Source organism: Corythoichthys intestinalis, chromosome 21, assembly GCF_030265065.1.
Source record: "Corythoichthys intestinalis isolate RoL2023-P3 chromosome 21, ASM3026506v1, whole genome shotgun sequence".
NCBI classification, from domain to species: domain Eukaryota; kingdom Metazoa; phylum Chordata; class Actinopteri; order Syngnathiformes; family Syngnathidae; genus Corythoichthys; species Corythoichthys intestinalis.
The window spans coordinates 4,049,910-4,058,358 of record NC_080415.1 but is presented as its reverse complement, the minus strand read 5'-3'; the positions used below and the strand labels follow the sequence as shown (position 1 = coordinate 4,058,358).

At 46.1% G+C, this 8,449-nt stretch overlaps 1 protein-coding gene across 4 annotated transcripts in view; it reads right to left on the bottom strand.

The window, feature by feature from the left end:
* Positions 1–8,449, bottom strand: part of LOC130909246 (gastrula zinc finger protein XlCGF17.1-like) — a 56,646-nt gene that overhangs the window by 22,978 nt on the left and 25,219 nt on the right. The window lies entirely within an intron of this gene.

Here is an 8,449-nt window from a genome sequence, read left to right as displayed (position 1 = left end):
TATTATCTGAGTCAATGTTTTATTTAGAAAGTTGGCCGCATTCTCTCAGATACATCCGTCTCACTTGAAGCATGTCAAGGCCTTGACACCATAAATCACCCGATACATCTCGCAATCCAGCAAAATGAACAAAAAACAAACTTCCTTAGAAAGTTGTTTTTGCAGAGGGAAACGATCCGATGAAGGGACAGAAGAGGAAGCTGCAATTTTTATTTATTTCACGTGTAATTAAAAAATGCTGTAAATCAGGAAGTTTTCATCCGTGAAGTGTCACCGCTAAGCTTGTGTTTTGGAGAAGACCGCCATTGGTCTCAATAGCAGGCTTTGTCTTTCACCATTAGCCTCAATGTAGCAATGCTCACACTGTACAATTATTTTGTATGTCTGAACTTTACTCCTACAGTGTCTTGATGACCATTAAAATCTGTGAAAAGAACTGGTGTCTCAATGGTCGAACACGCACGTGTGCAGAGTGCACGCAGCACACGCGGAAATAAATCGCAGCCAGGAAAATTACCAACCTTTTTTATTTATTGATTTGTATTTGTCACCATGGTTTGCGCTCCAGGTTGACGAGTCAACAGATATTCAAAAAACAAATTCACAACAGCTGCAGAACTTTTCAAGTCACTGGATGATTACCGGATATGTCAGGAAAACCGAAATGGTCCTTTTGTGTCAGTTTATGCACGGACAGAGTTGCTGCCGGGACCAGACGGCTGTCTGGTTTAACTGCTTATGATTGCTGATTAAGGAGGTTTGTGAGTCTACGCATTGTCGTTCATCCATCCATCCATTATCTTCCGCTTAGTCCAGGGTCGGGTCGCGGGGGCAGCAGCTTTAGCAGGGAAGCCCAGACTTCCCTCTCCCCAGCCACTTCAGCCAGCTCCTCCAGTGGGATTCCAAGGTGTTCCCAGGCCAGCCAAGCCGGGTCTTCCTGCCGGTGGGACATGCCCGGAACACCTCTCCAGGGAGACGTCCAGGAGGCATCCGAACCACATGCCCGAGCCACCTCAACTGGATCCTCCCAACACGGAGGAGTAGCGGCTTGACACCAAGCCCCTCCCGGATGTCCGGGCTTCTCACCCTATCTCTAAGGGAGAGCCCGGACACCCTACGGAGGAAACTCATTTCAGCTGCTTGTATCCGGGATCTTGTTCTTTCGGTCACGACCTACAGCTCGTGACCATAGGTGAGGGTAGGAACGTAGATCGACCGGTAAATCAAGAGCTTCGCCTTTTGGCTCAGCTCCTTCTTCACCACAACAGACCGATGCAGAGTCTGCATCACTGCACCGATCCGCCTGTCTATATCCCGCTCCCTCCTACCCTCACTCGTGAACAAGACCCCAAGATACTTGAACTCCTCCACTTGGGGCAGGATCTCATCCGCGACCTGGAGAGGGCATGCCACCCTTTTCCGGCTGAGGACCATGGTCTCGGATTTGGAGGCGCTGATCTTCATCCCAACCGCTTCACACTCGGCTGCGTACCGCCCCAGTGAGAGTTGGAGGTCACGGCTTGATGAAGCCAACAGCACCACATCATCTGCAAAAAGCAGAGATGCTATGCTGATGTCACCAAACCGGACACCCTCAACGCTTCGGCTGCGCTTAGAAATTCTGTCCATAAAAATTATGAACAGAATCGGTGACAAAGGGCAGCCTTGGCAGAGTCCAATCCTCACTGGGAACGAATTCGACTTACTGCCGGCAATGCGCACTAGACTCTGACACCGGTCGTACAGGGACCGAACAGCCCTTACCAAGGGGCACGGTACGCCGTACTCCCGGAGCACCCGCCACAGGATTCCCCTAGGCACACGGTCGAACGCCTTCTCCAAATCCACAAAACACATGTAGACTGGTTGAGCGAACTCCCATGCCCCCTCGAGGATCCTGCCAAGGGTGTAGAGCTGGCCCACTGTTCCACGGCTGGGACGAAAACCACACTGCTCCTCCTGAATCCGAGATTCGACTTCCTGACGGAACCTCCTCTCCAGCACCCCTGAATAGACTTTACCGGGGAGGCTGAGGAGTGTGATCCCGCTATAATTGGAACACACCCTCCGGTCCCCCTTCTTAAAAAGGGGGACCACCACCCTGGTCTGCCAATCCAGAGGCACTGTCCCCGATGTCCACGTGATGTTGTAGAGGCGTGTCAGCCACGACAGCCCCACAACATCCAGAGCCTTTAGTGACTCCGGGCGGATCTCATCAACCCCTGGGGCCTTGCCCCCAAGGAAGCTTTCCAACCACCTCAGTGACTTCAACCCCAGAAATCGGAGAGCCCACCTCGGAGTCCCCAGACCCTGCTTCCTCAAAGGAAGTCGTGTCGGTGGAATTGAGGAGGTCTTCGTAGTATTCTCCCCACCGACTCACGACGTCCCGAGTCGAGGTCAGCAGTACCCCATCTTCACTATATACAGTGTTAATGGTGCACTGCTTTCCTCTCCGCAGACGACAGATGGTGGACCAGAATTTCCTCGAAGCTGTCCGGAAGTCGTTTTCCATAGCCTCGCCAAACTCCTCCCAGTTTTTGCCTCGGCGACCGCCGTAGCTGCAGTCCGCATTGTCGTTCAAAAAGGAAAATGAAAAATGTCACAAGAACTGAGCCGCGTTCTGAATGATGTGCTTAAATTTATCAAGCACATCAAAGCACACGCACTTAACTCGCACCTGTTGGAACAGCTTTGTGAAGAGATGGACCACGAACACCTTCTCTTATACACGATGATAAGATGGTTATCCCAAGGGAGATCGCCGGCCAGAGTATTTGAATTATGAGAGCCGCTGCAGAGATTTCTCTCTCTGCTGGCACCACAACTCAGTGATGAGGAATGGATCGCAAAACTGGCTTACTTGTGTGACATATTCAACAAACTCAACTAGTCACTTCGAGGGAAAATGACAAGTGTCTTAAAGTTTGCAGATAAAGTAGCTGCTTTTAAAGCCAAACTGGATATGTAGGAACGGTGTGTGAACAGAGTCGCTAGTTGACATGTTTCATACACTGGAAGGGATTTTGGAGGATACTGAGCCTGCGCCTTCATTCTCCCAACTAACGCACGAACACCTGCCCTTGCCGTCAGAAGAGTTCGAGCACGACTTCCCAACCACAAAAGATCCACGAGATGTGCCCCCTAAACCAGGTGAATCCAGCATATCCAGGTGTGAAGAAGATCAACTGCTGGAGATCGCAAATGATGGGGCCCTAAACATCTGTCCAATCTAGGGAAGGACCGATCCGATCCAGAATCACAATCGGGCTCCGATACCAATGTAATTCGCCAATCGGGAATTTCCAGACCAACCTCCAGTGATTTCTCATCCATGAGTTTGTGTGTGTCTGCCACGCTGTTGGTGAAAATTCTGCCTGCTCTGCAAAATATGGAGTGGACTTCCTGAACAACAGGCAAAGTACTACCTGCGCATCAGTTCATTATGTCCGTTCCACAGTTTGCAGCCAGAGGTGAGCAGTGAGCAGCGGCACTTAGTTAAACCATGTCCACGGTGTGGAAGTATTTCACGTTGGAAACGTTGTTGTTCAGATACAAACTTTATAGTTTGGGTTAGATGTTTACACTTTATACTTGAAAATTTGTGTTTTGTTGCTGCTACATTAGCAACAATAAGTTCAATCCTATTAACAGTAGTGTTAACATTTAAGTGATTTTATTTACTATACTTTTTGTTGTTCAGATACACACTGCAGTGTGTGTACAATGTTTGCACAATATTTGATACTTCATTTTTAGGCTTTTTGCACTTTTATTTTGGATTCCTCATTTGATATGTTCCTAACCATAACCATTTAAATAAATTAACCTTGACTTCCGGGTTGCGCATGGAGTAGACGCGGTTTTTGCGAGCTCCCATCCACCGTTCCATATTTTCATTTCTTGAGCCTTATCGACACTTTTTTTTTTTGGTAAAACCGGACGATTCCCTGGCTGTTTGCTGATACCAGCCTAAAAGATTTCAAATATGGCAACAAAAGCGACCCGAAAGAAGGGTGACATATCGGCTCCAGCCGTATCCGAGGACGGAATGGAGGCTCTGACCAAGCTACTCGAAGAGCATAAGACTGCACTTTCTGCAGACTTTAAATCTGCCATTGCACCACTGGAGGCAAAATTGGACGTCGTGCAGGCGACGATTATTGATCACGGGCACCGCATCGCCTCACTTGAGGCGAATACTGACGAGCTCACCGACAGAATGGCGGCGCTTGAAGCCAAGTGCGCGGCTATAGATGACAGCTACAACAAGCTAAGAGCAAGAACAATCGACCTCGAGTCACGTAGCCGCCGCAACAATCTACGTATAGTTGGCGTCCCCGAATCAATTGAAGGCACGCAGCCCGCGGTGTTTTTTTCTGAGCTATTGAAGGAAATCTTTGGCGAAGAGGTTCTCTTTGAGGCCCCGGAGCTAGACCGAGCTCACAGACTTCTGGTAGCCAAGCCAGCTCTGGGATCCAAGCCCAGAGCGGTGATAGCACGCGTCCACCACTACCAGACGAAGGCACTGATCATACGGGAAGCCCGAAACAGGAGAGGCAAGCATTCCTACGGTGGAACACCGGTCGCCATCTACGACGACTATTGTCCTGAAGTGGTGGAACAACGCCGGGCCTACAGGGAAGTGATGTCGAGGCTTTATTAACAAGGCTACAAACCAGCGCTCCTGTATTCAGCCAGGCTACGGATCTCCACCAAGGACGGGAAGAAAAAGTTCTTCACTTCTGTGGAGGACGCCACGATCTTCTTGAAAGCACACCGTGACGATGCGGCAGGACACTCGGCTGGAGAGTAGTGGTAACGTTATCATTCCAGTTGATCTTGTTGACAATTGACTACCTCCAGAAGTTTCATTAGCATAAGGAGCTAACGTTGATAGCCACAGTGTCGACTGTGGTCGTTTTTGTTTGCTTCGTCGTTTTTTCCTCCCCCTTTTTTTTTCTCCTCATATTGGCAAAGCACAATTGACTGATAATTTATTCTAGTTATTTTGCCCATGTTTTCGCGTTGACTACTTGACGGATGATTTATATGCTGTGATGCTAACAGCTAGGCTGATGCTTGTATTTCTATTAATTTTTTTATCACACTTCCCCATCAGCCTTTCATGCTGGGCAGAATAATTGGTTATGTGGGGACTACTAATGTAAGGGTACTGTTACATATATGGGAGCAGGACTGAGATTAGGTGGATAGGAAGTATATGTACAGTATAGGGAAAGTTAGGGAGAGATTGCAACTTACTGTTGCTTTCTGTATAGTGGTTTTTTGGAAGTTTTTTTTTTTTTTTTTTTTAATTTTTTGTGTTTTCTTATTTCTTTAAACGGGCTGGGAAATGGGGAGGGAGAAGCAGTTCTTCTTGCTTAAATTTAGGCACTCTAAGGGCTATTTTCTTTGAGAGAATGTGGCAGTGCTATCATAAAGGGTTTACACGATGTTATGTCAGTACCAATATACTCTGTAGATCGGACGATACATGAATGGGGATCTTAATGTTGTAAGCTGGAATGTTAAGGGCCTAAATCATCCAATTAAAAGAAAGAAGGTATTTAGTCATTTAAAGCAGTTTAAACCGGACATTGTCTTCTTACAAGAGACACATATACGGGCTTCTGAGCACCCCAGGCTTATGGTGGGCTGGCCAGGGCAGCACTTTCACTCTGCATTTGAGGCCAAGGCAAGGGGGGTCTCTATATGGGTTGCCAAACATATACATTTCGGACCAGACAATGTCACAGCTGACCCAAATGGGAGATTCATAATCGTTACCGGGAAACTTTTTAATACAAAAATTATACTTGCTAATGTTTACGCTCCGAAACCGATGATGTCTGCTTTTTTGACAATTTTTTCCCTCTACTTAATGGGTTAGATACACATCATTTAGTGCTGGGGGTGGGGCTTCAATTGCTGACTGGACCCGAGTCTTGACCGCTCCTCTAGCAGATCAGGAGTAGTAAGTAGATCCGCATCGCGCATTCTGTCATTCATCACAGAATTCGGGATTTCGGATATATGGCGGTTTCTTAACCCTACAGAAAAACAATTTTTTCCCCAGTGTCCATCACACTTATACAAGAATTGATTATTTTTTTATTGATAGCAGACTTATCCCTCTGGTCAACTCCTGCACGTACCAAAGTATTGTCATATCTGACCACGCCCCTATTGTGGTGTCGATGTCATTTCCCAATGTTCCCCGGCCTATGAGGCACTGGCGTTTCAATCCTGTTTTACTTTCAAACCCTCAGTTCGTCAATTACATAAAAGAACATATTATCATTTTCTTTGAAATTAACTGCACACCTGGTGTATCCTCGCTTCTGGTTTGGGACACATTTAAAGCATATATAAGAGGGCAAATTATTGCATTTACTGCAAGTCTGAAGAGACAGTCGCAAAAGGACCAGTCAAATTTGATATCAAAAATTCAGGAGATTGATCGTCAGTACGCTCGTGATCAAACCCCTGAGCTATTTAACCAACGTGTAGAATTGAAAACAAAGCTTGACCTCCTCACCACATACCAAACAGAAAACCTTCTGTTAAAAAGTAAAAGTGTGTACTACGAGAACAGTGAAAAGACTGGGAAATTACTGGCTAATCAACTAAAAGGCCAAAAAGTTAAACAATTTATAACACGCATTCAAACAGACAATGGCGATATTACTCTTGATCCCACTGAAATAAATGATATTTAAAAGTTTTTACTCACTGCTGTATACCTCGCAATTTGACAAGAATGATGATGATGATGCTACTATTGCAGCCTTTCTTGATCCCTTGCCTATCCCAACAGTTCCACCAACATTACAGGGGAAAATGGAGGGTCCTGTGTCCCAGGTGGAGATAACCCGGGCTATCGCATCCATGCAATCTGCAAAGACGCCGGGTCCTGATGGCCTATCGTCGGATTTCTATAAGACATTTTCAGCACTACATTCGCCATACCTTGTCACGGTCTTCTCTGAGTCCCTTAGGCTTGGCTCACTCCCCCAGTCTATGAACGAGGCTCGTATAACTCTAATTGCAAAAAAGGGCAAGGATCCCACTCTCTGTGCCTCATACAGACCAAACTCTTTGTTGAATACAGATGCAAACATTTTTGCCAAAGCAATAGCACACCGGTTAGAGGAAGTTGCTCCTTTAATAATAGCGAAGGATCAGACTGGGACATTAAAAATCGACACACCTTCTTTAATACTCGGCGGCTATTTAATATCTTATACTCAAGCCCGAGTAAAACTCATGAATGTGTAGTTTCACTTGATGCCGAAAAGGCGTTTGACCGGGTTGAGTGAAAGTATTTGTTTAAGGTCCTGGAAAAGTTTGGACTCGGTCCAATACTTGTTGCAATGATAAAATTGCTATACGCTTCTCCCATGGCAAGAGTTCAAACAAATAATATAACCTCTCAGCTCTTTGCATTGGGTCGTGGAACCCGCCAGGGATGCCCACTAAGTCCCATCCTTTTTGACTTGGCAATTGAACCACTTGCAATTGCACTTCGGAATAACCAGGATATTTCGGGTATTTGGAGAGGGGGTAGGGAGCATAGGGTGTCCCTGTATGCAGATGATCTTCTCCTGTATGTGTCCGATCCCAATACCTCTCTTACAGCTGCTCTTTCATTGCTGGAGCAATTTAGCTCAGTGTCCGGATATAAGATTAATATATCTAAGAGTCAATTATTCCCAGTTAATAGAGAAGCATCGGACTTGGACCATAGCAGCACCCCGTTCCAGATTGAAGAGAGAAAGTTTTCATATCTAGGAGTGGTCGTTACACGGCAATTTAAGAATCTACTAAAAGATCATTTTACTGTTCTGTTAGATCAGGTTAGAACATCATTATCACAGTGGTCTCCCTTAACATTAACGCTTGCTGGATGCATAAATTCAATAAAAATGAACATACTTCCAAAATTTACATATTTGTCCCAGAATGTACCAGTACTTGTTCCTAAATCCTTATTTGTCTCTTTAGATTCCGTTATTTCCTCTTACATATGGCAAGGCAAAAGGCCTCGGGTCAGTAAAGCCATACTACAGAGACCCAGGAAGGATGGAGGTATGGGGCTCCCAGACTTTCGCCACTATTACTGGGCGGCAAATATTCGGTATATTGCCTTCTGGACTCACTTTTTTCTCCAACTGGATGGTCCGGGTTGGACGTCTTTGGAGCTAGACTCCTGTGAAAACATCTCTCTTCCCGCAATTCTTGCTGCACCACCTGACTGTCATATACCAACCTCTCTTAACCCAGTGATACGTCATACCCTTCGGATATGGGTCCAGTTCAGGAGATCCTTTAACTATAGTCTATTCTCTCTTTTGAGTCCAATTGCCTCTAACCACCTTTTACTCCCTCTTCCTTTGACTATAACTTCCGAATATGGCATGATAAGGGAATCAAATCCTTTGCCGATATG